We start from the raw sequence: 27,659 nt of genomic DNA on the forward strand, positions 1-27,659 counted from the left end.
AAAAAGGAACTGGGACTTCCCTGAGGAGAGAGGTTCTCTTTAATGGTTTGATGAAGTAAGCAGCCATGTTGAAGAAACCCACATGGAAAGTTACTACAAGTGGCCTATAGAATCTTTGGACAGCCTCTAGAACCTGAGGGTGGGCATTAGCCAACAGTGAGCAAAAAAGCCAAGACTCTCAATCATATAGCCATAAGGAAATGAATTCTACCAACAAACAAAATGAATTTGGAAGTAGATTCTTTACCAGTCAAGCTCTCAGATGAAAATTCAGCCCAAATAACACCTTGATTATAGCCTTATGAGACTCTGAGCAGAGGATCCATCTAAGTCAGACTCAAACTCCTGACCCACACAAACTGAGATAATAAATGCCATTATTTTAAGTTACTGAATTTGTGGTAATTTGTTACTTGGCAATAGAAAACGAATACAGGAAGTCATCAAAGAAGGGAAGGGATACCTTAAAATCTTCAAAGGTAGATAGGTGACCTAAATGGATAAAATGGGTCCTAAGTAAAAGATATTGCCTGGCATTCGTAAAAAGGCTAGAACTAGTACTGTAATTATAGCTGGGCAAGAGGGACCTGTGTTTGGGTCCTCATATTTTAGAAGGCCCCTACATATAATAAACATACACACACACACATTTAAAAGAACACATGAATGCCTTTGTCACTCAGAATATGACAATCAGCAGTACCACATGGGGAACTGTGATCTTAAATATCTGCTCTCCTAATACTTTTCAAGGCCTCAGGGGAATGATTCCCCATATTTCTTGCTCTGTGTCCTCAAAAACAAAAGGAAACTATCAGAATGTTGTGAAGGTTAGGGAGTAGAGATACACACACAGCTTTAGAGTATGCAAATATTTGAGCAGCAAGATAGGTAAGAAAAAAACTTGAACTTCTCAGATGCTTCTCTGCTATTAGTGCAGACTTAATAGATTTTTGCACAGCGAATTCACTTGCCAATAGTGTCAAACCTCCATTTTCTTGCTTTTTTGAATGTTCCAGTTTGTGGTTCTGTAGATACTCAGAATTTATTGCAGTATTCCTAACATTTGGGGAAAAAATTTAATATTAAATAATCCATGTTATTCTTATATTTGTATACCATACATGTAGATGTTGATGGAACATATATGAAACATGATATTCAGTTTTTAAATTAGCAACTAAATTACACTAAGTTCTAGAATTATAAGTAATTCTATTTTCATAAAAATACTTCATTCCTGAGCAATGGGTCAAAAAAGAAATCAAAGAGAAATCAAAAAATACATTGAGACAAATGAAAAAGGAAACAAAACATACCAAAACTTATGGAATGCAACAAAAGGATTTTCTAAGAGGGAAATTCATAGTTATAAATGCCTACATCAAGAAACAAGAAACTAACACAACATTGTAAAGCAATTATACTTCAATAAAGATGTTAAAAATAAATTAATTAATTAAAAGAAACAAGAAAAATTTCATACAACCTAACTTTATACCACGAGGAACTAGAAAAACAAGAACAAATGAAGCCCGAAGTTTGTAGAAGGGAGGGAATAACAGAGATCAGAGCAAAAATAATTAAAATAGAGGCTAAAAAAGAAATATTTAAAAGATCACTGAAACTAAGAGGTAGTTTTTTGAAAAGATAAAAAAATTGACAAACCTTTAGCTAGACTCACCAAGAGAAAAGTCTCAAACAAGTAAAATCAGAAATGAAAGAGGAGAAATTACAACCTACCAAGACTGAAGCATGAAGAAATAGAAAATCTGAACACACCAATTAACTAGTAAGGAGGTTGAATTAGTAATCAAAAATTTTCCAACAACAAAAGTCTAGGACCAGACAGTTTCACTGGTGAATTCTACCAAACATATAAAGGCAAGCTAATTCCAATTCTCTTCAAAATCTTCCAAAAAAATAGAAGAGGAAGGAACACTTTTAAATTCATTTTAGGAGGACAGCATTACCCTGATACCAAAACCAGAAAAGGATGCCACCAGCAAAGAAAATAACAGACTAACATCCCTCATGAACATAGATGCAAAATCTTCAAAAAAATATTAACAAACTGAATTTGATTAGCAAACAACACATTAAAATCATAGACCATGATAAAGTGGAACTTATTTCAGGTATGCAAAGATGGTTCAACATCTGCAAATCAATCAATGTGATACACCACATTAAAAAAATTAAGGATAAAAATCATATGGTCAGCTCAACAGATGCAGAAAAAATGTTTGACAAAATTCAACATCTATTTATGATAAAAACTCTCAACAAAGTGGGTGTAGAGGGAACATACCTCAACATAATAAAGGCCATATACAACAAGCCCACAATTACTATCACCCTCAAGGGTAAAAAGCTAAAAGCTTTTCCTCTAAGATCAAGAACAATACAAGAATGCCCACTCTGGCCTTTTTTATTAACACTGTATTGGAAGCGCTAACCAGAGCAATTAGACAAGAAAAAGAAATAAAAGTCGTACAGATCAGAAAGAAAACAGTAAAACTGTCATTATGACAGTTTTATGTAGATGACATGATATGATATACAGAAAACCCTAAAGAGTCACAAAAAATCACACACATACACACACACTCACACACCTGAATAGCCAAAGCAACCTTGAGAAAGAACAAATCTGGAAGCATCATCGTCCCTGATTTCAAACTATATTACAAAGCTATAGTAATCAAAATAGTATGGTACTGGCATAAAAACAGACATATAGGTCAGTGAAACAGAATAGAGATCCCAGAAATAAATCCATAAATATAGAGTAAATTAATTTACAACAAAGGAGCCAGGAATATACAATGGGGAAAGGAAAGTCTCTTCAATACATGGTGTTGGGAAATCTGGTTAGCCACATGCAAAGGAATGAAGCTGGATCACTGTCTTACACCATATATAAAAATTAACTCAAAATAGATTAAAAACTTAAGTGTAAGAACTGAAATCATAAAACTCCTAGAAAAAAACATAGGTTTTAAACTCATTGACATTAGTCTTAATGATGATTTTTTTGGACTTGACACCAAAAACAAAGGCAACAAAAGCAAAAATAAATAAGTGGGAGTATATCAAACTAAAAAGCTTCTGCACAGCAAAGGAAACCATCAACCAAATGAAAAGGCAACCTACAGAATGGGAGAAAATATTTGCAATTTCATAATTGATAATGAGCTAATATTCAAAATATATAAAGAACTCATACACTCGATAGCCAAAAAAAAAAAAAAAATCCAATTGAAAAATGGGCACAATATCTAAATAGACATTTTTCCATGAAGACATACAAATGGCCAACGGTACATGAAAAGGTGATCAAATCACTAATCATCAGGGAAATGCAAATCAAGACCACAATGAGATATCACCTCACTCTTATTAGAATGACTATCACCAAAAGGACAAGAGATAACAAGTGTTGACGAGGTTGTGGAGAAAAAGGGAACCCTTGTGCACTGTTGCTGGGAATGTAAATTGGTGCAGCCACCATGAAAAACAGTATGGAGATTTCTCAAAAAATTAAAAATAGAACTACCATATGATCCAGCAATTACACTTTTAGGTATTTATCCAAAGGAAATTCAAATACTAACTAAAGAAGATATATGCACCCCCATGTTCCTTATAGCATTATTTACAATAGCCAAGATATGGAAGCAACCCTAAGTGCCCATCAATGGCTGAATGAATAAAGAAGATGTGGTATATATAGAGAGAACAAAATATTATTCAGCCATAAAAAAAAAAACGAATGAAATCCTGCCATTTGCAACAACATGGATGGATCCTGAGAGCATTTGGCTAAGTGAAATAAGTCAGAGAAAGACAAATACCATATGATCTCGCTTACATGTGGAATCTAAAAAACAACAAAAAAACAAAGTAGGACTTCCCTGGTGGCGCAGTGGTTGAGAGTCCACCTGCCAATGCAGGGGACACAGATTTGTGCCCCGGTCCGGGAAGATCCCACATGCCGTGGAGCGGCTGGGCCCGTGAACCATGGCTGCTGAGCCTGCACGTCCGGAGCCTGTGCTCCACAACGGGAGAGGCCACAACAGTAAGAGGCCCGCGTACCACAAAAAAAAAAAAAAAAAGTAGTTGCCAAAGGTATGGGGTAAGGAGGTGAGTGAAAGGGGTCAAAAGGTACAAACTTCCAGTTATAAATAAGTCATGTGTATGTAGTGTATGGCTTTGTGACTATGGTTTAAAACACTGTATTATGTATTTGAAAGTTGATAATAGAGAAATCTTAAAAGTTCTCACCATAAGAAGATATTTGTAACTATGTGTGGTGATGGATGTTAACTAGACTTATTGTGGTGTTCATTTTGCAAGATATACAAATATTGAATTATGTTGTATATCTGAAACTAATGAAATATTATATGTCAATTATTTCTCAATGTTTTTAAATTAAAACTTTTTTGCATCAAAGGACAATATCAAGAGAATAGGAAGACAACCCACCTAATGGGACAAAATCTTTGAAAATCTGAATGAAAATCTAGAATTTATAAAGAATTCCTATAACTCACAACAATGACAACAACCATACCCAATTCAAAAATGGGCAAGGGACTTGAATAGACACATCTCCAAAAAAGATATACAAATAGCCAATAAGCACATGAAAAGATGCTCAACACCATTAATCATTAGGAAAATGCAAATTAAAATCACAATGACATACCACATTATAGCAATTAGGAGGGCTATCACCAAAAACAAACAAATAATAATAACAAGGGTTGACAAGAATGTGAAGAAATTGGAACTCTCATGCATTGCTGGTGGGAATGTAAAATGGTATATCCTCTGTGGAAAACAGGTTGACATTTCCTCAAAAAGTTAAACGTAGAATTACCATAGGATCCAGCAATTCCATTCCTGGGATATAAACCCAAAAGAATGGATAGAGGGAATCAAAGAGATGTTTGTACACCCATGTTCATAGTAGCATTTGTCACAATAGATGAATGGTGGGGAAAAAAAAAAGTGTCCATCAACAGGTTAACAGATAAATAAGACATGGTATATACATATAGTGGAATAGTATTCACCCATAAAAAAGGAAGGAAACTCTGATACCTGCTACAATATAGGTAAGCCTTGAAAACTTTATGCTAAGTCAAATAAGCCAGACACAAAAGGACAAATACTGTATAATTCCACCTATATGAAGTACCTAAACTTGGCAAATTCATGGAGATAGAAAGTAGAATAAAGGGTTACCAGGGACTTGGGGAAGTGGGGAATGGAGAGTTACTATTTAATGAGTTCAGAGTTTCTCTTTGGGGATGATGATAAATGTTCTGGAAATTGATAGTGGTGATGGTTGCACAAAATTGTGGATATATTTAGTGCCACTGAATTGTATACTTAAAAATGGTTAAAATTGTAAATTTTATGTTATGTATATTTTCCCATGATAGAAAAAATAAAAGAACAGGGACAAAACACGATCTTGGATATTATAAATATCATCACCAAACTTTTAAAATTAAAGTATTTTTGGAATAAGTTGTCAAGTTCAAGAAAGAAAAACAGTGGAAAATAGGAGAAAAAGAATTCTTTAAAAAAGGATTGCTCCAGAAGGTCCAGCATCTAACTAATAGTTCAAAAAAGAGAGAAAAGATCTAAGAGAGGGGAGGAAATTTTCAAGATATATGAAGAAAGAATTTCCCAGAACTAAAGGATACAAGAGTCCTAATTCATAGTGTTCATTGCAATTCAGTACAAAACATAGAACATGTACCTAGGCCCTTCACTTTGAAATGTCAAGATCTTGGGAAGAGAGGAAAGATCGTAAAAGCTTATGTCAGGGTGGGTGTAGGGGGACAATAGACCACATATTAAAATAAATAAAAGTGATATTAGTCTTCTTCTATATTGGAAGCCAGACAAAATTTTGAAGTATTATCTTAAAATTTCTGAGTAAACTGCTTCTCAACATTTAATTTTATAACTAAGCTATCAATCAAATATGAAGCTAGGATAGAGACATTTTCAGAAATGCAAAATGTCAAAACTTTACCTCTCATATGCAGTTACACAGGAATCTTAATCAAGGATGCCATCTACCAAAAAGAGGACATTAACCAAAAAGAAGTGAGTAGGTTCCAGGAAAGAGATCCCAATATAGTAGAGAGACAAAGAAAATTCAGAGGATGAATTAAAAAGGAAAAGAAGTCATGATCGGAGCAGGACAGGAGACTGCTTGAGAGAGGTCTTGAGAGAGAAATACTGGAAATATTAGATCATCTGATACATTGAACCATGTGAAAAATTATCTTTAGAGGATGTTTAAAGATGGGGTAAGAAAAAAAAAAAAAGATGGGGTAAGATAATCCTCGATAAAAAACTGCTCACCAACAAATGAAAAGCAGGGCAATTACTATTCATAAGAAAAATTAACTTAGACAAGGATATATAATCATAGGGTACTATTTGGTTCAACAACAAATAATATTTACCTGGTCTTAATAATGTAAATACTGGATGTTCAATTCATAATGCTTTAGCTATATTGAGAGAATAAAGGGAAGGGTAGTTTGGAGGAATGGGGTATAAGTGAGGTTAATTCTGATCTACCATACCAGTAGGTTATAAGTCAATGGGTGAACAAAGAGATAGTGATATATGAATGTCACTTAGAAACATGTGGCCAAAAAACAGAAGAACAGAGCATCAAAATTTTAAGTGGTTGTTTTTGGAGAAAAGGTTAGAGTAGGGAAAGGAGGAATAGTAGAGTGCTTTTTTTACTATAAGACTTTTAACACTATTTGATTTTTTAAACTATAGATCTGTATCTGGTAAAAATTAAAATGAATATGTTAATAAATAACTTCAGCAAATAAAAGGATAAATATGGTAATATGATAAAAAGATAGGATAGGATAAAAAGGATAGGATAGGATAAAAAGGATAGGATAGGATAGGATAAAAAGAATAAATAGGATAGAATAAAAAAGAATAAAACTATTAGATGTTCAGCTATCAACAAATATAGAGCTTCTACAATCACTAGTAAAATAACAGCACTGCAGTAAATTATGTATGCAGCAGTTACCCTTTGGTGGGAAGAATTTCTTAAAGCAGAATCTTTCTAGTTCTTTCCTTTTATACATGCTAAGCAGTATTCTTGATTAATTATATTGAGTTGAAGAATATAGAATAATTATCAAAGCATCTTGTCCCTAATTTTCATATGCCAGGTCTCATTCAATCTGTACTGATAAAATCACTTTTAGAAAATTAATTCCTGAAATCAATCTCTCTAATCCCCCTTTGTAGAATTATAGTGTTTTCAGTCACAGTATAAATTTAAAAATGACGGTACTGCTTTTGTATGGAAGGAACACTGTGATAAATGAAAGAAGCTGCTTATGGTCTGTGAAGAAAAAGGTAACTGGGGTTCCAGCTGCCCCAGACCCAAGCTGACTGTACTGATAGCTGAGAGGATCAGTGTATCTATACATCTGTAACCCACACATGGCACATCAATGAACCTTAGCATATCATTGTACCTTGGTACATCAGTTAGGAAGCTCTAGTCTACAAGACCCAAATTAATATTTTTTTCTAAGAAGAAGAAGACCTGTATTAAAAGTTTGTTGGAGAAGAAAGGAAACTAGAGGGGGAAAAAGAAGGTTTTGGGGGATGTTAAAGAGGGTAATACATATATTCAGCAAGGAAGTATTTTTAATTTATTTCTTTTTTAATTTTAATTTTATTTTTGTCTGCGTTGGATCTTTGTTGCTGTGCACGGGCTTTCTCTAGCTGTGGGGAGCAAGGGCTACTCTTTGTTGCGGTGTGCGGGCTTCTCATTGCCATGGCTTCTCTTGTTGTGGAACATGGGCTCTAGGCGCGCAGGCTTCAGTAGTTGTGGCACACAGTCTCAGTAGTTGTGGCGCACAGGCTTAGTTGCTCCATGGCATGTGGGATCTTCCCGGACCAGGGCTCGAACCCGTGTACCCCGCATTGGCAGGCAGATTCTTAACCACTGTGCCACCACGGAAGCCCAAGGAAGTATTTTTAGAAAGGGGAAGCAATGAAGAAAATTATATACTATATGCTGGGCCCTATATAGGGTGCTTTTAAAAATTATAACAAATTATACATAATAGATATTATCCTAATTTAAAATAATAAACATTTAGTTTCCAAGGTAAAATAACATAAGCATTAATGTGGTAATTTGAATCTGTATGACTGTAAGGTTGAATTAGAGATATTAAGCACAAAGCCAGCCAGTCCATATCCCTTCTAATGAAAGTTCCTAAAGTTCACAATAGTTGTTTTTTTTGTTTTTTGTTTTTTTTTGCAGTACGCAGGCCTCTCACTGTTGTGTCCTCTCCCGTTGCGGAGCACAGGCTCCGGACGCGCAGGCTCAGCGGCCATGGCTCACGGGCCCAGCCGCTCCACGGTGTGTGGGATCTTCCCGGACCGGGGCACAAACCTGTGTCCCCTGCATCGGCAGGCGGACTCTCAACCACTGCACCACCAGGGAAGCCCCACAATAGTTGTTTTTGTCTGTCCACAGACATTTCTCCTCCTTCTGGTTAGAGAAGTACATCATTCTGGGTTCAGTGAAGGGAGAATAATCACTAATAAGTGTTAGAATAGGATAACAATTGGTCACATGCTTTCAAGTGATAAAAGCTGATCACACGGTTGTAAGTGGTATTCATAACTGAATTCTTCTACTACTCATTACATGTTGCTATTCCCCTCAAATGGTTCTGTTTCCCTACCTGTGATGATCCAAACTTTTGTTTCTGAAGGGTTTGTTCCATTAATGGTCCTGATTTTACTGGTTTGTTGTAGTGTTCCCATTAATTTTATCACAGGATATGGGTGTACTAAGAGACACCCCCAGAGTAACTCCTGTGTTCCAGACATACTTCTCTTTATGTCCATTATGTAGCAACAACCTAATTTCCCCTTAATAGTATTAATTACCCCCAACCAGTACAGTATCATTCACTGGCATGAGTTGCCTAAAAACCAGGTAATTTCTCGTTTAATAAAATCAATGTATTCGCTGGTGGAACAGTCTTCACTTGGGAACAAATACCTCCAGATCAGCAGAGCCTAAAGTTGTGGGATAGGAAGCAAAGAATTCACTAGTGGAACATTAAGTGTAATTGCAAAAGGCGGCACTCGCATATCCAGCCTTTGATTTTGAGACTCATGAATCCTACTTTTGTCACTGAATCAGAGTATATGTCACAAACTGGACAACATTATCTCAGCCCCACAAAGTGTTGCCACCCAGTTGACATCATAACTAAGCCTTCAAAAGGCCATTCTTGTCTTCCAGATTTAGCTCAGAAAGCTGAAAAGAGTGTCACCCTTACAGCAAAATAAATTATCTGTGCAAATTAATGACTTTTCTTGAACCCGTTTGAGAACTGCAGCTATAGGGCAAACAACTAACCTGAAATCTGGAGAGAGACAGAGAAAAACAAGGTCTGAGCACTTTTTTACCTTGGCAGATGCTTCCAGATATCATTTAAGCCAGTAAGAAGATGCAGCTAGCAATTTTTTACCAAATGGCTAAAGTCCAGGTATGGGCTAAAATGAGTGTGAGGCTCCTGAGGGACATAGACATGCAGGGGATTGCACACTCTTTCAGGCTTTTCCTCCAGGAATCCAACCACTCCCATGAGGAAGAGTGGGGGAATCCTGAGAAAGATTGCTTCACAGCGCCGGCTGGGAGAGGGGAACACAGCCACTGCTGAAACCTGTCTCTCCTATCTCCTCTGTGGAACAAAAACCTTAATTTGCAGTGAAAAAAGCAACAAAAACTAACTGTAGGACAAAAAGAATGCTCTACCCCTATAGGAGGAGCAGGAAGACATGCTAGGCCTAGTATATATTTGCAAGAGACACAGAACACTTATGAAATCCACACCCCAAGACCCAAGTTTACAGTGCCTGCTTAAAGCTATGACTTAATCTCCACATTATATCCCCCACCCTTCCCCACCACCTCATGCTAAAATGATTTGACTTTTAAAATAACAGTACAATATGGCTGGGAGAGCTAAAAAAAAAAACACAGTAATGGAGGTGAAGAATGCTGTAAATGAGCTTATCAGTAGACTCAACATAGGTAAGCACAGAACCAATAAACTTGAAGATAAGCCAACAGAAATTACCCAAAGTAAAATGCAAAAAGAAAAACAAGAATGAATGAACAAACAGAACAGAATAACCAAGAGATGTGGGATAGTATCAAATGGTGTGATATATACATAATTATAATCCCAGAAGGAGAAGAAAGAACAAGGCAGAATATTTGACTAAATAATGGGCAAAATTTTTCCAAAATTAATGACAGACAATAAGTCATATATCCAAAAACCTCAGAGAACCAAGTAGGATAAATATCAAAACCCCACAACTTAGACATATCATATTGAAAGAGCTGCAAACCAGACAAACAAAAATCTTGAAGTCATCCAGAGAAAAAGATACATTACTTACAGAGGGGCAAGGCTTAGAATTATAACATATGTCTCATCAAAAACTATGGAAGCGGGCTTCCCTGGTGGCACAGTCGTTGGGAGTCCACCTGCCGATGCAGGGGACGCAGGTTCGTGGCCCGGTCCGGGAGGATCCTGCGTGCCGGGGAGCGGCTGGGCCCAGGATCCATGGCCACTGAGCCTGCACATCCGGAGCCTGTGCTCCGCAGTAGGAGAGGCCACAGCAGTGAGAGGCCCACGTACCGCAAAAAACAAAAAAAAACAAACAAAAAAAACTATGAAAGCAAGAAGACAATAAAGTGACATCTTTCAAGTGCTGAAAGAAAAAAAAAATCAACCCATAATTCTATACCTGGCAAAAGTATCCTTAGGGCTTCCCTGGTGGCGCAGTGGTTGAGAGTCCGCCTGCTGATGCAGGGGACATGGGTTCGTGCCCCGGTCTGGGAAGATCCCATATGCCGTGGAGCGGCTAGGCCCGTGAGCCGTGGCCGCTGAGCCTGCCCGTCTGGAGCCTGTGCTCCGCAACGGGAGAGGCCACAACAGTGAGAGGCCCGCATACCGCAAAAAACAAAAACAAAAAAGTATCCTTAAAAATGAAGAGGAAATAAAAATGTTCTCAGACAAATCAGAACTGAGGGAATTCACTGTCAATAGAACTACTCTAAAAGAAATGTTGAAGAAGTTCTCAGGGACAAAGAATATTAGGTGAGAAACATGGATCAACATAAAGCAATAAAGAGTATCAGAAATCAATAAATGAAGGTAAAAGAAAATATTTTCAATTACTCTAAAAGACAACTTAGTCTTTAAAGCAAAAGGCCATTCTACCATTCTATTAGGACAGTTGTTTTAGGTGATGGGGACATGGTAAGACTAGTGAATTCTATGAGATGAGCATATCACCATACGTCATTTGCTGTAAAATGAGTTCCTTGGTTGGAAATGCTATTCTTTGGAATATTATGATGAAGGCATTCTGTAAATCCACAGGTTGTAGTGATTTTGGCAGAAGTAGTGTAGGTAGGGAAGGTAAATATGCTTCCAAATTATATTAGTCTGAAATAGTCTGTTTCAGTGAGAACAGTGTGTACCCTTTGAATGATGGAATTAATCTAATGTAATCATCCTCCTACCAAGGTTGGCTTATCCTCCAGGAATGGTTCTAAAGCAGGAGGGTCATTGTTGATCTCTACTGTTGTAGCTTGGGCTCACTGCAATGGTTTTGGTCAGTGGAAATTCATGTTGCTAAGTCTATGCATAACCTCCATCCCTGACCACATGACCACTTTGTGCAAAAGCCCATTTAACAAGGACAGGGATGTCTGAGGAAAAATGATGCCTGACATCTGCAGAATGGGTCATCTTTTCTGCCTTATTATAAATATCCTCTTTTGTTGAGGTTGCCCTTTGGTGGTATTCACATCGGATGCAAATATCTCCATACCCTGTCCTCATTTGGAGAGGTCCATTCACATACCTCTACCCCAGACGCTGTGTCATCAGTCTTCCAATTCTGTATCATCCCTGACCATCCAGCCAGATGTCAGCAAATGCCCATGAATGTAGATCCATACTTCTGGCCAACTATTTGGTCCAGATACAGTAGACAGCTAAATGTACCACTTGAAATCCTGCCCAATGAGGTTTTTCCTTCACCAGTACTCTTCAGGTCCACCCCAGGGTGTGGCTGTGGGACAGCAGCCATCCAATTTCAGGTGGTGCCAGCATAGAATTCAGAACCATCTGTAACCCAGGCCCAAATTTTTCTTAGTTATAGGAATTTTCAGTGCATTCACAGGTGCAAGAGAGAGAAGAGGCAATGTAGCAGGAGATGGAACCAGACTCATAAAACTTACTACTTTCTGTAGGAGTTTCTCAAGACCAATCTAGATTGATGATAGAGTGCTGCTGTGCATACGTAATTTTAGGGTTTTATGTGTCTTACAATACTCAGTTCATGATGGGCAGCTGAGGTCACATGGTAACTTAGTGGCTTGTGGTCAAGCTATCAGTCTGTATTAGGGCCAATAGCAGGACAGAGCTATTTCTCAAAGGACAGTAGTCATCTGCAGAAGATGGCATAGCTCTGTTTCAAAATCCTATAGGAGCCTGCCAAAGGCTTCATACAGTATCCCTATCCATACCAAAGAAAGCACAAGCACAATCATATCTGCTGAGTTATATGGCCCAAATGACAGAGCAGGTTGTGCAGAAGCCTCAATCTGATGCTGAGATTCTTCCAGGATCCACACCAAACCAGCAGGCTTTTGGGTTATCCAGTAAGTGGATCAGAGTATGTTGTCTCTAAAATCCAAAGAGGCCCAATAGGCATCCTTACTGGTAGGAAGAATCAGATGAAACAACTTGTACTTTATCTTGGAAGGGGTACCTTCCAAGTCCATACCCTGGATCACTGGACCCTATAAATCAACCAGTTCAGGAAAGGTCATCACTGGTTCTTCAGACAAGGGGAGACTAATTTACAGAGACAGAGTACAAAAGGCTATTTCTGATGCAAAAGATGCTTGACAAAATTTGGGTTCTTAGCCTAAATGGAGTCTCCTCTATGTTCCCACCCCAATTCTCTCACTCCTTCCAATCAATGTTCTAACATTAATATAAGAGACCATTTGATGTTATAATTTTAATTTGCATTGTAACCTAGCCATCCACATGACTAGACTTTGGGCTTGGTCAGAAACCTTGACACTCTGCAGCTAAAAGAAATAAAGGTTTATTTTAGGGCAGTCATAGAAGCCATCTTGTTCCTTACCTGGATCTAAAACTGGGAATTTAAAGTTCTGAACTAATCATTTTCTTTCTTCAAGTTCTATAGTGCATCTGGAAGCAATCAACCAACACTATTGTTTTTCCCCTAAGATAATCTATGGTATCAGCTATTTCTATAGGCAGTTGATTTCTCATGACCATGTGTTATAATTTAAGTAACTATTTTGCCACTTCATGCAATAGGCTACCATTTTATTACTGGCAACAGGGTCATTAATCCCAAATTTAGGTAGATCAGAGAATCAATTCTAAAGTCCCATCATCATGTTTCTGTTCCCCTGGAACAATTTTCAGTACCAATAACAATATCAGCTGAGTTTAGTGAGAGAAGCAGAGATCTTAATAAGTCTTATGGGATAAGAGATTTACTATAGGATTTAAACCTTCTACACCTGTAGTAGGAGCTGGGGAAGTAACAGCCAGAGAAGGCTAGTTGAAGGAACAGAGAAGGAGTCACCAACTAACTAATCAGAAAAGTAAAGCATATATAGCTGCCTAAGTGGGACTGCAAAGGGCAAGCTATTGCCTCTGCGTAGTTAGTTATTGCCTCTGTGTTTAAACCAAGTGTCTGTTGCTCATCAACAGGTTTGGCAGATAGGAAGACAAGTTGGAGGTGAAGTGAAGGAGAGTGAGGACCATCTGGAACTTGTCAAGGTCAATATATGACCTCTTTGTCTGTTCATCACCACATTTGACTAAGATAACCTTCAGAGAGCAATGGCCAGTGCTTCACTTCAGCTTGGTATGGGCTTAAGAGGGTATATATGCCGTGGTGGGTATTTGGTGGGTAGGTGAAAAATGGAGACACAATATGCTATATTTCAAAGAACAAAAATCAAATTAACATCAGACTTCTCCTCTGTTATATTAAATACCAAATACTTAATTGAGCAATATTGTAAGAGTTTTGGGAGGGAAAGGATGGGCCATTAGAAATTATGTTTAAATTGTCTTTCATGTAGAAAAGTAACAAATTTTATTCTTTGATATGCAAAGGTTCAGAAAATATATGACCTATCTACCCTTTTAGAAGAGCTACTGACAGTTATAGACCTATTTATCTAAGAGAGTCACCAAAATTAATACCTCCATAATTAGAAGGTTTGGGTATTAGTTAAAAAGATTTGTTTAAAAGAACTATTTATAGGCACAGCACACAACTCCCAACAAAAATTCTGAGAATAATAATTTAAGAAGCCATAATGAATTGACTTTACCATCCTAATGATCTTGCAAGAATGCAAAAGTGTGGATGCCTCCTTCTCAAAGAAAATTGGACAAAATTTAAAAACAAGCAGTCTCATTATAAATATTATTTTCCTTTAGGATTTGACAAAAAAAAATATTTTTTAGGTAACCTCACCTCAATCAAAGTATATACTTACTTTTAGAATTTCAATTAAATAATGAAATAATTATAAACTATCTAGCCCTAGGATAATTTCTGTAAGAAAATACATCAAAATAATGATGTAGCTTTATTGAAGTGATGGCATTTTGATTGAGTTTTGTCTTTCTATTTGGAATTATTTTCCAAATTATCTTTCATAAGCAATAATAAATTTGTTAATTGCAGGAGTTATGCTTCCAGGTAAGATGTAGTCAGTCTCACAATGCCTAGTCTAAAAGTCCTGCCAGAGGAATGGGTATGTTATACACACAGGAGAGAACTCCAGATTTCACCCTCAAGATGTTTGAAACCTGAGGTGAACTCAAACAAAATAAACTTGTAATCTAAACCCAACAGAGCATAATCCTGATTGGATCAAAGTAATGTTTCTCAGTCTAGCTTCCTGACAGTAGAAAAGACACGCACTCTCTGGGACAAAATAATATTTCAGTTCCCATAAATTTTTAGATATATAATGTTCAGCATACAATTAAAAAAAGAAATGAGACATGCAAATATGAAGGAAAGTGTGACTTGTCAACAGGGAAAACACAGCCATTAAAAGCAGAACCATAGATTACCCAGATGTTGGAACTGGCAAACAAGAACTTTTAAATTACTATTAGGAATGTGTTAAGGAAAACAGGGGAAAAGACATATAAAACAGTTAAAATAGGGCTTCCCTGGTGGCACAGTTGTTGAGAGTCTGCCTGCCGATGTAGGGGACATGGGTTTGTGCCCCAGTCCGGGAAGATCCCACATGCCGCGGAGTGGCTGGGCCCGTGAGCCATGGCCACTGAGCCTGCGCATCCGGAGCCTGTGCTCCGCAACGGGAGAGGCCACGACAGTGAGGGGCCCATGTACCGCAAGAAAAAAAAAAACAGTTAAAATATAGAGAACTTAATAAAAATAAATTTCTAAAAAACAAGCAAGTATATATTCTAGAACTGAAAGATACAATAATTGAAATTAAGAATTCATTGTATAGGCTTAGCAGCATACTGGATGTAGGATAAAGGATCAGTGAACTTGAAGAAAATCAATATATATTATCCAAGCTAAAACACAGGGAGAAGAAGAAGAAAAAAGAGATGAGAGGGCTTCCCTGGTGGCGCAGTGGTTGGGAGTCTGCCTGCCGATGCAGGGGACATGGGTTCGTGCCCCGGTCCAGGAAGATCCCACATGCTGCGGAGCGGCTGGGCCCGTGGGCCATGGCTGCTGGGCCTGTGTGTCCGGAGCCTGTACTCCGCAGCAGGAGAGGCCACAACAGTGAGAGGCCCACGTACCGCAAAAAAAAAAAAAAAGATGAGAGAGTGGGAAGAAGTAAAGGAGAAGAGAACAATTGGAAGAATTTTGGAAAATTTTCTGCTGTTATCTCTTCAAATATTTCTTCAGACACTTACTTCTCCTCTCCTTCTGAAACATCATTTAGATTCATATTAGACTTTTTCATTATGCTAACATTTCTCTTATGCTCTTTTCTGTATTTTTCATTCTTTTTTTCTTTCTGTGCTTCAGAAAATTTTTCTGTTTTCAGTTCACTAATGATCTCTTTTGTGCTAATCTACTGTGGGACCCTTCCATTAAGTTGTTAAGTTCAGTTACCACTGAGGTGAGATTCTACAGTTTAGAATTAGAAATTCCATTTGATTCCCTTATATAGATTCCAGTCTTCTGATTAAATTCTCCATTCTTTCATCAGTTTTGTCCATCTCTACTGTGATTTTCTTGAACACATTAAAGTTCTTGTCTGCTGTTTTCAATATCTGGATCAGCTGTGGATCTATTTCTGTCCTCTATTTCGTCTTCACTTATCTATTTTATGTTCTTGTCTCTTGGCGTACCTAGTAATTTTTGACTGGATGCTAGATATCATGTATAGAAGTTGTAAAATCTCCAGATGATATTGTTTCCTTCAGAGAAGATTTACCCTCCCTTTTTCTTTGAAGACAATAGGTGCTCCTTTAATCAAAGGGCCACCATTTGGGTAAGGATTTTTGTCTGCCCTTGTTTTTTCCCCTATGCTTATGGTATACTTCTCCAGGACTTTCAACGAAATGCCTGATATGTTACCCTGAGCCCTTCCCCAGAAAATTCTAAATTCTAATCTTTACCTCCTTAGTACCTTGAGATTGCAAAACTCTCCACTCTAATTTTTGGAAGCACTCTACTTTGTTTCTTAGCTTAAGAATTGTAAAACTTAAGAATTTAGCAAACGACAAGGGGAAACTCTCTGCATGTCAACCTCAATTCTCCATTCCTCTCTTCTTACTGGCATCTTAGCTCCTCATGCCTTCAATTGTGTTTCTCTAGCAAAAACTGTGACAAAACTCTGTTAATTTCTCTGTTCTCCAGTATTGGCTCTCTGGGTAAATCCTGGAATATCAATCTCTTGCTTTGTGTCCAGAAATAGAAACTTCCTCAGTGCAAAAGCACCAATAGACATCATCAATCTATAATAGGATACTCTATCATGTCCCTCAGATGTTTCACTTTAACTGAAGAACAAGCAGAACTGATTTAAGCAGAAGAGGGAGAAGATCAGATTTACATTTTAATATTAATATTTTACAACCTCTAATGAAATAATAAATTCAGGGAATAATCATCAATGGCTACTAAATTCATAGGCTCAGTTGTTCTCCACTTTTTTCTCGGGGATGCCTCACACTTTTAAAAATTATTGGACACCACAAGGAGGTTTTCTTTTTGAAAGTTATATATCTCAATATTAATTACACTAGAAATTAAAACTGAGAAAAATTTAAAACACAAGAATGTCATGTAGCATCTGAAAAACTCTGCTGTACACTTGTGAGAATATAAAGAGGAAAAGCAAATAATGTCTATTATTATTTTGAAATATTTTTGACCTTGCAGACTCCCTGGAAGAATTTCAGAGATCCCCAGAGTTTATGGACTACGATTTGAAAACTATGGCATTAGCTGAAATACTGTTAGGAAACTCGATGATGAATGAATTAGGCTAACAATACCTGAACTCAAAGCCAATCTTGTCCACACAAAAAAGGGCATTATTTGACTCATGATGCAATACAATATGAAGTATACAGCACACATGCTTGCCAAAGAATATTGAACCCTAATCTAATAAAATTTCTAGATTTAACAAGTTTACAGGAAATACAAGGAATAGAAGAACATGTTTGCAATTAGCAAAATCTATAAAATGGGAAATTCTACATACAAATAAACCAGCTTTTTAAGCAAACAAATGGCAAAAAGAGGAAAAGGGAGGCAGGGATTATCGATTTTTTTTTTTAAACTGGAAGTTTGTACTTTTTGACTCCCTTCACCCATTTAGCCCACCCTCTCCACCCCCCTGTCTCTGGCACCCAGCAATCTGTTCCCTATATCTATAAGTTTCATTTTCTTTATGTTTTTTAGCTTCCACATATAGGAGAGATCATATGGTATTTGTCTTTCTCTGTCTGACTTATTTCACTTAGCATAACGCTCTTGAGGTCCATTCATGTTGTCATAAATAGCTAGACTTCATTCTTTGTTATGGCCGAATAATTTTCTATTGTTTGTACATACCAAATTTTCTTTATCGTTCATCTGTGGATGGACACTTAGGTTGTTTGCATATCTTGGCTATTGTAAATAATTCTACAGTGAACATGGGGTGCATATATCTTTTCAAGTGTTTTTGTTTTCTTCAGATAAATACCCAGAAGTGGAATTGCTGGATCATATGGTAGTTCTATTTTTAATTTTTTGAGGAATCTCCATATTGTTTTCCATATTGGCTGTACCAACCCACATTCCCAGCAACAGTGCACTGCTGTTCTAGCAGGTATGAGGCTATAACTCGTTGTAGTTTTGATTTGCATTTCTCTGATAATTAGTGATGTTGAACTCTGCCTATCTTTGAAGACTTCCATTTTGCCAGACTCATGTGAATATACCTTCCCACTATATGAAAATAGTCTTGTTAATGTCAATTAGTGTTGAAATATAACATCATTACCATATATAAACAAGAAATGCCCCAGTAGGACCAGGATACAGTCTCATGGGACCTGCAATCTACAGATGGTCAGATAATAAGGGATATAATGATATCCCTTATTATCATTATATAATCACATATGGTAGGAAGAGAAATTTTAACAAAATTACATATGTTAAGCTTGACTGAATCTGGTGTACAGGTATCCAGTGGGCTCCTGATAACATTTCATATAGAGAGATGCAAAAGACCGTGAGAACTTTGTCAAATTCCTTAAAATTTGTGACTTGACCATGTTTGTAGTTTTAGTCACCTTATCTGTTTCTTTACTGCCTTAAAGCCCTTAGTACATTCCATTTACTGAGGGTTTCCAGTGTGCCTAGTACTGTGCCAGGTATTTTAAATATTTTGTGTCATGCAGTCTTTACAACCATGATAGGTAGATATAACCTTCATAGTGGAGGAAATTAGGAATCAGAGAGATTAAGTGACAACCACAAAGCTAGTAAGTGGGAGGGACAAGATTTACATACTTGACTCAATATACCATAATCTTTTCAATACAACTGAGATCTCCAATTATGAAGTACATAGGAACTAGTAGAAAGCTGATTAAAAAAAGAGAGAGAAAAAATCTCAGGCCCGCCCCCAGACTATTAAATCCACATCTCTCTGCTAACTGCCAATCTTCGCCACATTTCAAACTCCTTAGTCAAAATTACAGAGGAAGCTAGGGTGTTTGTCTTAGATGTTTACAATCACATGTTTAACAGGTAATCTCATAGGTTATAAACTAGCTTCCCTCCAATCATGTACCTACCCTGATCTAATCATTAATCCTGAAATGCAATTCAAGGTGGCTTCGCTGAGTAGGGCTTGAGTTAAAAGAGGTTAGTGGGGGTGGTAGCTAGTATGACTTTATGTCCTGTATATTTCACTTTTTGGGTGTAATGCATGAAACGTCTCCTTATGATCTATCGTGTGAAAAACTATAAATGTATTCAAATTGTTGTTAATACACAGTTTAACTACTCTATCAAAAAGTGATATTGGGGCTTCCCTGGTGGCGCAGTGGTTGAGAGTCCGCCTGCCGATGCAGGAGACACGGGTTCGTGCCCCGGTCCGGGAAGATCCCACATGCTGCGGAGAGGCTGGGCCTGTGAGCCACGGCCGCTGAGCCTGCATGTCCGGAGCCTGTGCTCCGCAACGGGAGAGGACACAACAGTGAGAGGCCCGCGTACCGCAAAAAAAAAAAAAAAAAGTGATATTGGACTTCCCTGGTGGCACAGTGGTTAAGAATCCGCCTGCCAATGCAGGGGACATGGGTTAGAGCCCTGGTCTGGGAAGATCCCACATGCCGTGGAGCAACTAAGCCCATGTGCCACAACTACTGAGCCTGCGCTCTAGAGCCTGTGAGCCACAACTACTGAGCCAGCGTGCCACAACTACTGAAGCCCGCACAACTAGAGCCAGCGCTCCGCAACAAGAGAAGCCACAGCAAAGAGAAGCCCGCGCACCACAATGAAGAGTAGCCCCCACTGGCCACTAGAGAAACTAGAGAAAACCCACGTGAAGCAGCAAAGACCCAACACAGCCAAAAATAAATTAATTAATTAATTTTTTTTAAAAAGTGATATTAAGACGTGTAGTAGGAGAAAAAATGTCCCCTCCCCTAAAAGGTGTATTTACTTCCTAACCCTCAGAACCTGTTAATACTAACTTATGTGACCAAAGAATGAATATTACCATGTATGGCAAAAGATGTGATTAAATTAAGGATCTTCAAAGGAAGAGTCTATCCTGTATTATCTGGGTGGGCCTGAAATACAATCAAATGTATCCTTATAAGAGAGAGGTAGAGGGATATTAGAAAGACACACAGAGGAGAAGGCAATGTGAAAACAGAGGCAGAGTTCAGAGTGATATGGCCAAGAGCCAAGGAATGCCAAGGAATGGCAGGCAACCACGAGTAGCGAAACGAGGCAAGGAATCACATCTCCCCCAGAGCCTTTGGAGAGAGTGTGACCCTGCTAACACTTTGATTTTGCACTTCCGAACCCCAGAACTATGAGAGAATAAAGGTGTGTTTGTTTTAAGCCACCAAATTTGTGGTGATTTTTTTATGGCAGCCACACTAAACTAATACAAGGGGTAATTTTCAAAGTTGGTTTTTCCCCTTCAGTTCAAAATCTCCAGGCATTTTATGTTAGCCCTCTGATTCCTTTGGGGACCTCTCCAAGTTTTACTCCTTGCTCTTCTTTAGTCTTTGGACTAAATTCTAAATGTAAATACCACAAACATTCCCTGTTGATCAGTGGTTTACAAATACTGGTGGCATAGGAATACCCAATCTTCACTCATCACTAATAAAGATTCTTGGACTCTACCGTAGTCTTTAGAATCTAAGAACCTAAGCATCTAAGAAACTAAATTTTTTGACAAGTAGCACAGATCATTTTGATAGGCCTCGGACCACATTTTATTTTTATTTTTATTTTTGCCACACCTCGCGGCACGCGGAACTTCCCTGACCAGGGATCAGATCCATGCCCCCTGCAATGGAAGTGTAGAGTCTTAACCACTGGACCACCAGGGAAGCCCAGACCACATGTAAAAAACCAATTATTTGAAATAGTGGAGGAAACATGAAACATTACTACATAAAGTCAGGCTCAGCTGTGAGTGATGGAAAATCAATAATACTGACTTTTAAAAGATAGAAGTTTATTTCTCTCACACATAAAAAATAGTCAGAGGTAGGCAATCCAGGGCTGTCACAGCCCTCCATTATATAAGAAATTCAGTCTTCTTCTAAATTGTTTCTCCTTGTATCTGACAGCAATATCATCCTCAGCATGGACCTTTTGCCTCATGGGACCAAAATGGCTGCTTGAGTGCCAGCCATTATGTCCACATTTGTCCTATGGGAAATTACCTTGATGCAACAGTAGACTTTAAGTACACTACCATGCAAGCTGTCACAGAAGTCATGAAACAAAAAGGTCTGCAGACCAAGTAAAGATGCTCAAATTATATGGTTTATTAAATCAATTTAAAACAGAATGAAAAACAAGGAAAATGAAATGGGATAACAATTTTGCACATTTAAGATAGGATGCAAGTGGGATGGAAGGACCACATTATCTGAACCCTGGGTTACATAATGTTCATATATTCTCTTTTTCTCTCTACCACACATATCTTCCCCTTTGATGGTGTGATTTTGACGAGCAGAGCTAGGATTTGAGCAAGGGAGCTTGGCAGACAGGAGGTGTCTGGAACCAACACACTCATGTGTTCTATCAGCAAGAAATGGGTGAGTATGCCTGGCTACCAGTGTAGCTCCCTAATTAGCCTGCTGAACAATTATGTGTGTTATCTATGTTTGTAGGGTAGAGCACATGTGAGGCCAGAATGATACCATAATGAATATCACTAATGAGTAGCTGTATTCCTTTCCTATTGTTGTGTCTCAAATTACCACCAATTTGGCAGCTTAAAACAATACCCATTTAGTAGTCACAGCTCTGTAGGTTAGAGGTCTGGCACCGCATGACTAGGTTCTCTGCTCAAGGCATCACAAGGCTGAAGTCAAGGTTCAGCTGGGCTGAGTTCTTGTCTGAGGCTCTGTGGACAAAACCACTTCCAAGCTCATTCTTCTTGTTGACACAATTCAGTTCCTGAAGTTGCAGGACTGGGGTCCCCTTTCCTCAGCGACTGTGAGCTAGGGGCTGCTCTTGGCTCCAGCAGGGTGCTGACATTCTTGGCAACGTGTCCCCCTTCCATCTTCAAGGCAGGAATGGTGCATCAATTCCTCTTGCTTTGAATCTCTGGCTTTCCGTCTCTGATCTCTAGGCCTGTGTGTAAAGGGCTCTAGTAGTTATAGGTCAGGCCCACCTGAATAGTCCCCCTATCTCAAGGTCAACTGATTGAGGATCTCAAATACATCAGCAAAATCCCTTCACAGCAACACCTAAATCAATGTTTGATGAATAACTAAGTGAAGATGTGTAGATAACCAGGGGCCAGAAATTTGGGGGGCCATTTTACAATTCCGCCTACCACAGCAGCCGCCTGAAGGATGGCCTCGCTGTTAGCCTAGAGATGTATCTACACCTCGTGACTTGACCTTTTTACCCCTTTCTACCTGTGACTAGCATTCTTGTTTGTCCTGTCATACACTCCTTTTTTTTTTTTTTTTTTTTTGGCCACACCATGCGGCATGTGGGATTTTAGTTCCCCCACCAGGGATGGAACCCGCTCCCCCTGCAGTGGAAGCACGGAGTCTTAAGCACTGGACCACCAGGGAAGTCCCTATACTCCATTTATTATATGTAACTTCAACATGTTTTACAAGTTACTAACTTACCTAAAATCTATATTTAACACATTTTATAAATTCTGCCCATGTCTCACAAGCTACGTGCTTACACATTATCTGCAGTTAACACCCTCCACAAGTTTCACCTGTATTTCATAGGCTACTAGCTTACCTGGTGTTTAGGCTTAGTACTTCTTAGGAGTTTCAAATATCTCATTTGTTTGTCTTATCCTGAATGTAAGAATTGAATATTCTCAAATAAGATGACACACATACATTCTTTCAGTCAGCAGGAAAAAGAAGGAAGTGAAAATGGTATGTCCCTACTACCCCCACTTAAGGACTTTCACAAACAGCATTTCTCCTTATATTCCACTGGTGAGAATGGGGTCACGTGCACATACCTAGCTTAAAGAGAGATGAGGAAAAGCAGTCTTTATTTTGAGTAGTCATGTACCTAGATAAAAACTGAATGTTCTGTTACAAAGGAAGAAAGGAAGAAAGGAATAGTGAAGGAAAATTTGTAATTTCTATTACAATTAGTAAAAAGACAAAGTAGCAATAATAATAAATATGATGTAGAGACTATGGCTAAAGCTGTCACGTCTGCAACTGGTCATGAGGCACTAGCTAGTGTTGACGCTTAGTAACTGACCCCTCCCTTTACCTAGACTGTGTGTGCTTTGCCTTCTGGTGGCACCTCAGCTTGTAGGAGTCTACTCCTCCTTTCCCTCTCCTCCCTCGCCTACTCACCCAACCCACAGTTGAGTGATTCAAAGCTTTCATTCTGAGAGCAATGAATCATTTGTGATCCTGCCTGGTACCACTAGATAACAGTAAGAGGAGATGCCCCCAGGAGTTCCCTAGGATTCTTGCTGTACTCTTCATTTCTCCTTTATAATCATGATCCATCATCCAGCTAAAGTCATTACTTCCTTTTCTGCCTCTTGCTTTGGTGTCATAGGAGCCTGAATTAGCCAGATGGTAGCTGCTTCTTCAAACTTATTTCCACTATTACTACATCCCATCTTCTTGGTTACTAAGGCTTGAGAGCTGAGAAGTCCATTGTTTCAAGCTCAGGAAACAAAAATTCTGAAACAATTATTAGGTGCCATGATGAGCAGTGCCACTCTCAAGTACACTGCTTGTTTCCTAGATTCATTCTTCCTTATAGGAGAGAAAGTATCTTTGTTGGTCACTGGTTCAGTACATTTATCACATTCTACAAGACAGGACTCTAACTTTTCAAAATGGGGTTCCCAATTTGATACCCTGGTTGGATTTTCAATAAAATATTCTTCTTTCTTCTAAAGCCAACTTGTGGGCACAACAAAGTATGATAACAATACTCTGGGCTTCAGCCTCATTTGTTTTGCTGTGAAGAGCTATGTGAGACAATGTGGATGGAGTGTCATAATGATGCATAATGCATCCAATAACTTTATATATGATGTCACTATAACTATGGAACTGAATACACAACCAGAGTGAGTCTAGGTGAGGACAAGACATTGTCCTCTACTTGTCAGGAGAGCTTGATGAAGTTGACTTATAATCAGGTAGACTGCTTCCCCTTAAAGCATGGATGGGCTCTCTCTCTATTTTCCTCTTAATTGTTCACTGATCACTGTGGCTTGCCGATTAAATCCTTAGCAGTGCTAGCAGATGAATTAGCCTTGGTGAAGTGAAGTCCAGGTGATAAACGCATGATGGCCTCCTTCACTGCCACCATTGCTGCTTTGCTCATGGGCCCATTGAGCAAGAACAAGGCCAAGGATGATTGACAATCACAATATGGGTCGTATCATCCAGCTAAATAATTAGCCATCATGTTTTAAGCAAGAATGAGTTCAGAATCAGACTGAGCCAACTGGGCAACAAATTCATTGCTAACTCTCATATCTCTAAGCCCATATTCTGACAAGTGGAATTAGTGATGTCCTGGGTCCTAAGAACTTGGTATGTTAGGTCACAGCCAATATCAAAAAGTTTTGCTATTTGCCCTCTCCCGCTGTGTGATGTTATATCATCCTTTCTGTGGGGTTTCTCATCTCACATATATTCAGATATTTCACTTTTAAACTTGTCAGAGAACTGCCCAACTGCCTGTAATTTTATTACTGTGGTTTAAACCATTCTTTGTTATGTCTAGTGTTTTTCTGAAGTACACATTAAGCAACCTCTTAGTAAGCTGGTTGTCAGATTTTTCTTGCAAATCCCACTGCTCTAAAGTTAAAACCATTGATATCTGGAGTGAGGCATCTTTTGGCAGGACTCATATTACAGTGTCTAATTACCCACTGCTTTTCTTTTAACTTCTGCGATTGCTGTGCCTGGACCACTACACCCGTTTTATTTTCTTAATAGTTGCCACTTGGTCTAGGTCAACCCCAATTTCTCCTAACACTGTAGTTACCAATTGTATTTTGGGTTTTGCCTCCATATCAGTTGGTATGGAAAATTAGCTTTCAAAGCCTATTTTCAAAATGTGTTCTAAGGACCTTGTGCTTAAGAATTCCCTGGGAGGTCTTGAGTAAAAATTCAGACTCCTGAGCTGATCTCAGTTCTATAGAATCAGAATATCTGAGTACAAGGCCAGGAATCTTCATTTTAACAAGCTTCTTAGGTAAGTCTACAATAAGAACCATTGCCTGGTTGGCCTTCTGTTATCAATTGAATCCTAATGGATAGAGAGAGGGGTGGATAATTGAATCTTGATTGATGAATTGGCTGGGACAGTGAAGAACCAGTAAAATATTCCTTCTTGGGAAAGAATTTATATTTCCTTTCAACATAAAACCAGATAAAGAAAGTGAGGCAAAAAGAGTTAATGTATTTATCTAAGATCACAAGCTAGAAGGAGTTATGCTGCTTTCTTAAACCCCTGTCCTATGCGACAGACATAAGGTCTTGGAGTAGACCACAGAATAAATACCTCAAAACATATAACTAAGTTGTAATTGAGTGGAAGAGCCAAAAGTAAGTTTTGCATATTATACAGGCATAAATAAATGTAAAAAAATTATTCATAATTATTTGTGAGGCGGCCTGAAATGTGGAAGTTATATTAGAACTTGATCTGCTTCAAACTCCATTTCTCCATTTTTAGAAATTCAGCTAAAAGTGTTCCTATTAAAGAAATATTAGCATTTATTTGCTTAAAAGGAAAGTAAAGGTATTACAATTCTTGCTTTTGCTAATAAATTAGGGAAAAATTCTCAGTGAAAGCAGTTTTAGGTGACCTGCAGGGCCCCCTGGCTTGGGATCGCAGCAAAATGCAAAAATGTGGCAGAAGTAACAGAAATAAATGAAAGTCTAGAGAAGAAGTAAATTTGAACTAATTTTTTTCACACTTTACTCTCATTCTTGTTAAGAAAATTTATCCAACACTTGGAACTAAAGCAAAAGGTTAATGTATGTCCTTTCAATGTTATACTTCATCCTGTTAACAGGTTGTCTCTAGTTCTAAGATTAAGTACTATGGTTTAGGACTGTAGAGGTACATATCACCATGCAGATTTTTTTTTTCTGGCAGATATATAAGTAATAAATGTTGTATAAAAAGATATCATCATAGGTTATAGCATTATGGACCAGTCGGATTTGAATCACTTTTATACCAAATGTAACATTTTTTTCTGTATGTCTTTCTTGAAGGTTTTAATAGTCCTTAATTTCTCTAATTCTCCTTTAAATCAACTTTACAATCCTGCTAGTCCCCTCATTAATGAAAATTGTTGATGGTGTCATTCTATGTGTGGTTGAGTCATTTTAAACGTTTTAGAAATAAAATTATACTTTCACAGTTATGGAAGCTATTCTACCTAGATGCCAACCTGGACTCACCCAACTACAGCCAGTGAAATTGAGGAAGTATACCACATGGAATACTCAAGGCATTTCTCTTTTTGGCCTTTGGAGTGAATTCTAGGCAGCAATATAATTTTACTTTCATTGACTCTCCTGTATCTCCTTTTTTGTGCAACTCTGTTTTGTTTTGTTTTTTTGTTTGTTTTAATTCGTTTTTTATTTATTTATTTATTTATTTGGCTGCGTTGGGTCTTCGTTTCTGTGCGAGGGCTTTCTCTGTTTGCGGCGAGCAGGGGCCACTCTTCATCGCGGTGTGCGGGCCTCTCACTGTCGCGGCCTCTCCTGTTGCAGAGCACAGGCTCCAGATGCACAGGCTCAGTAGTTGTGGGTCATGGGCCCAGTTGCTCCGCGGCATGTGGGATCCTCCCAGACCAGGGCTCGAACCCGTGTCCCCTGCATCGGCAGGCAGGCTCCCAACCACTGCGCCACCCGGGAAGCCCTGTTTTGTTTTTATTTTTGGTTCTTGGCCAGGTTTGGTTCCAGTTTTGGTGTGCACATAGCTGATAAATTGTTTCCCATTGGTAGCAACAAGAATTAGAAATCTGATTTTATGATATGAGTCTTTGGTGATCTCTATTGATTTGGTGGGAATCTATTCTTTGTTTAATGGGACATGGCAGAGAATTTTGGCTTATTCATCATTTTGCTCACTTATTTGACGTTTTGTGAATCCAAATGAATTAAGCAAATGTTTTGTGCCCACTGGAAAGAAGACGTGTCTTTGGCTATCTGGACTGGTGCGTTTTTGTGTTCTGGGTTTACTTTTTGCCCATGGGTAAGGTTGTAGAAGAGAATCTT

At 38.2% G+C, this 27,659-nt stretch overlaps 1 long non-coding RNA gene across 1 annotated transcript; it reads left to right on the top strand.

Annotated features, from left to right (window-relative positions):
- The first annotated feature begins 13,910 nt into the window (after positions 1-13,910).
- On the top strand, positions 13,911-21,987 carry LOC141275785 (uncharacterized). The gene is made up of 3 exons (XR_012324076.1): positions 13,911-14,046; positions 18,381-18,514; positions 21,905-21,987. It is a non-coding gene; the product is annotated as an uncharacterized lncRNA (long non-coding RNA).
- Positions 21,988-27,659: the final 5,672 nt, after the last annotated feature.

Source organism: Tursiops truncatus, chromosome 11 (assembly GCF_011762595.2).
Source record: "Tursiops truncatus isolate mTurTru1 chromosome 11, mTurTru1.mat.Y, whole genome shotgun sequence".
Lineage (NCBI taxonomy): Eukaryota > Metazoa > Chordata > Mammalia > Artiodactyla > Delphinidae > Tursiops > Tursiops truncatus.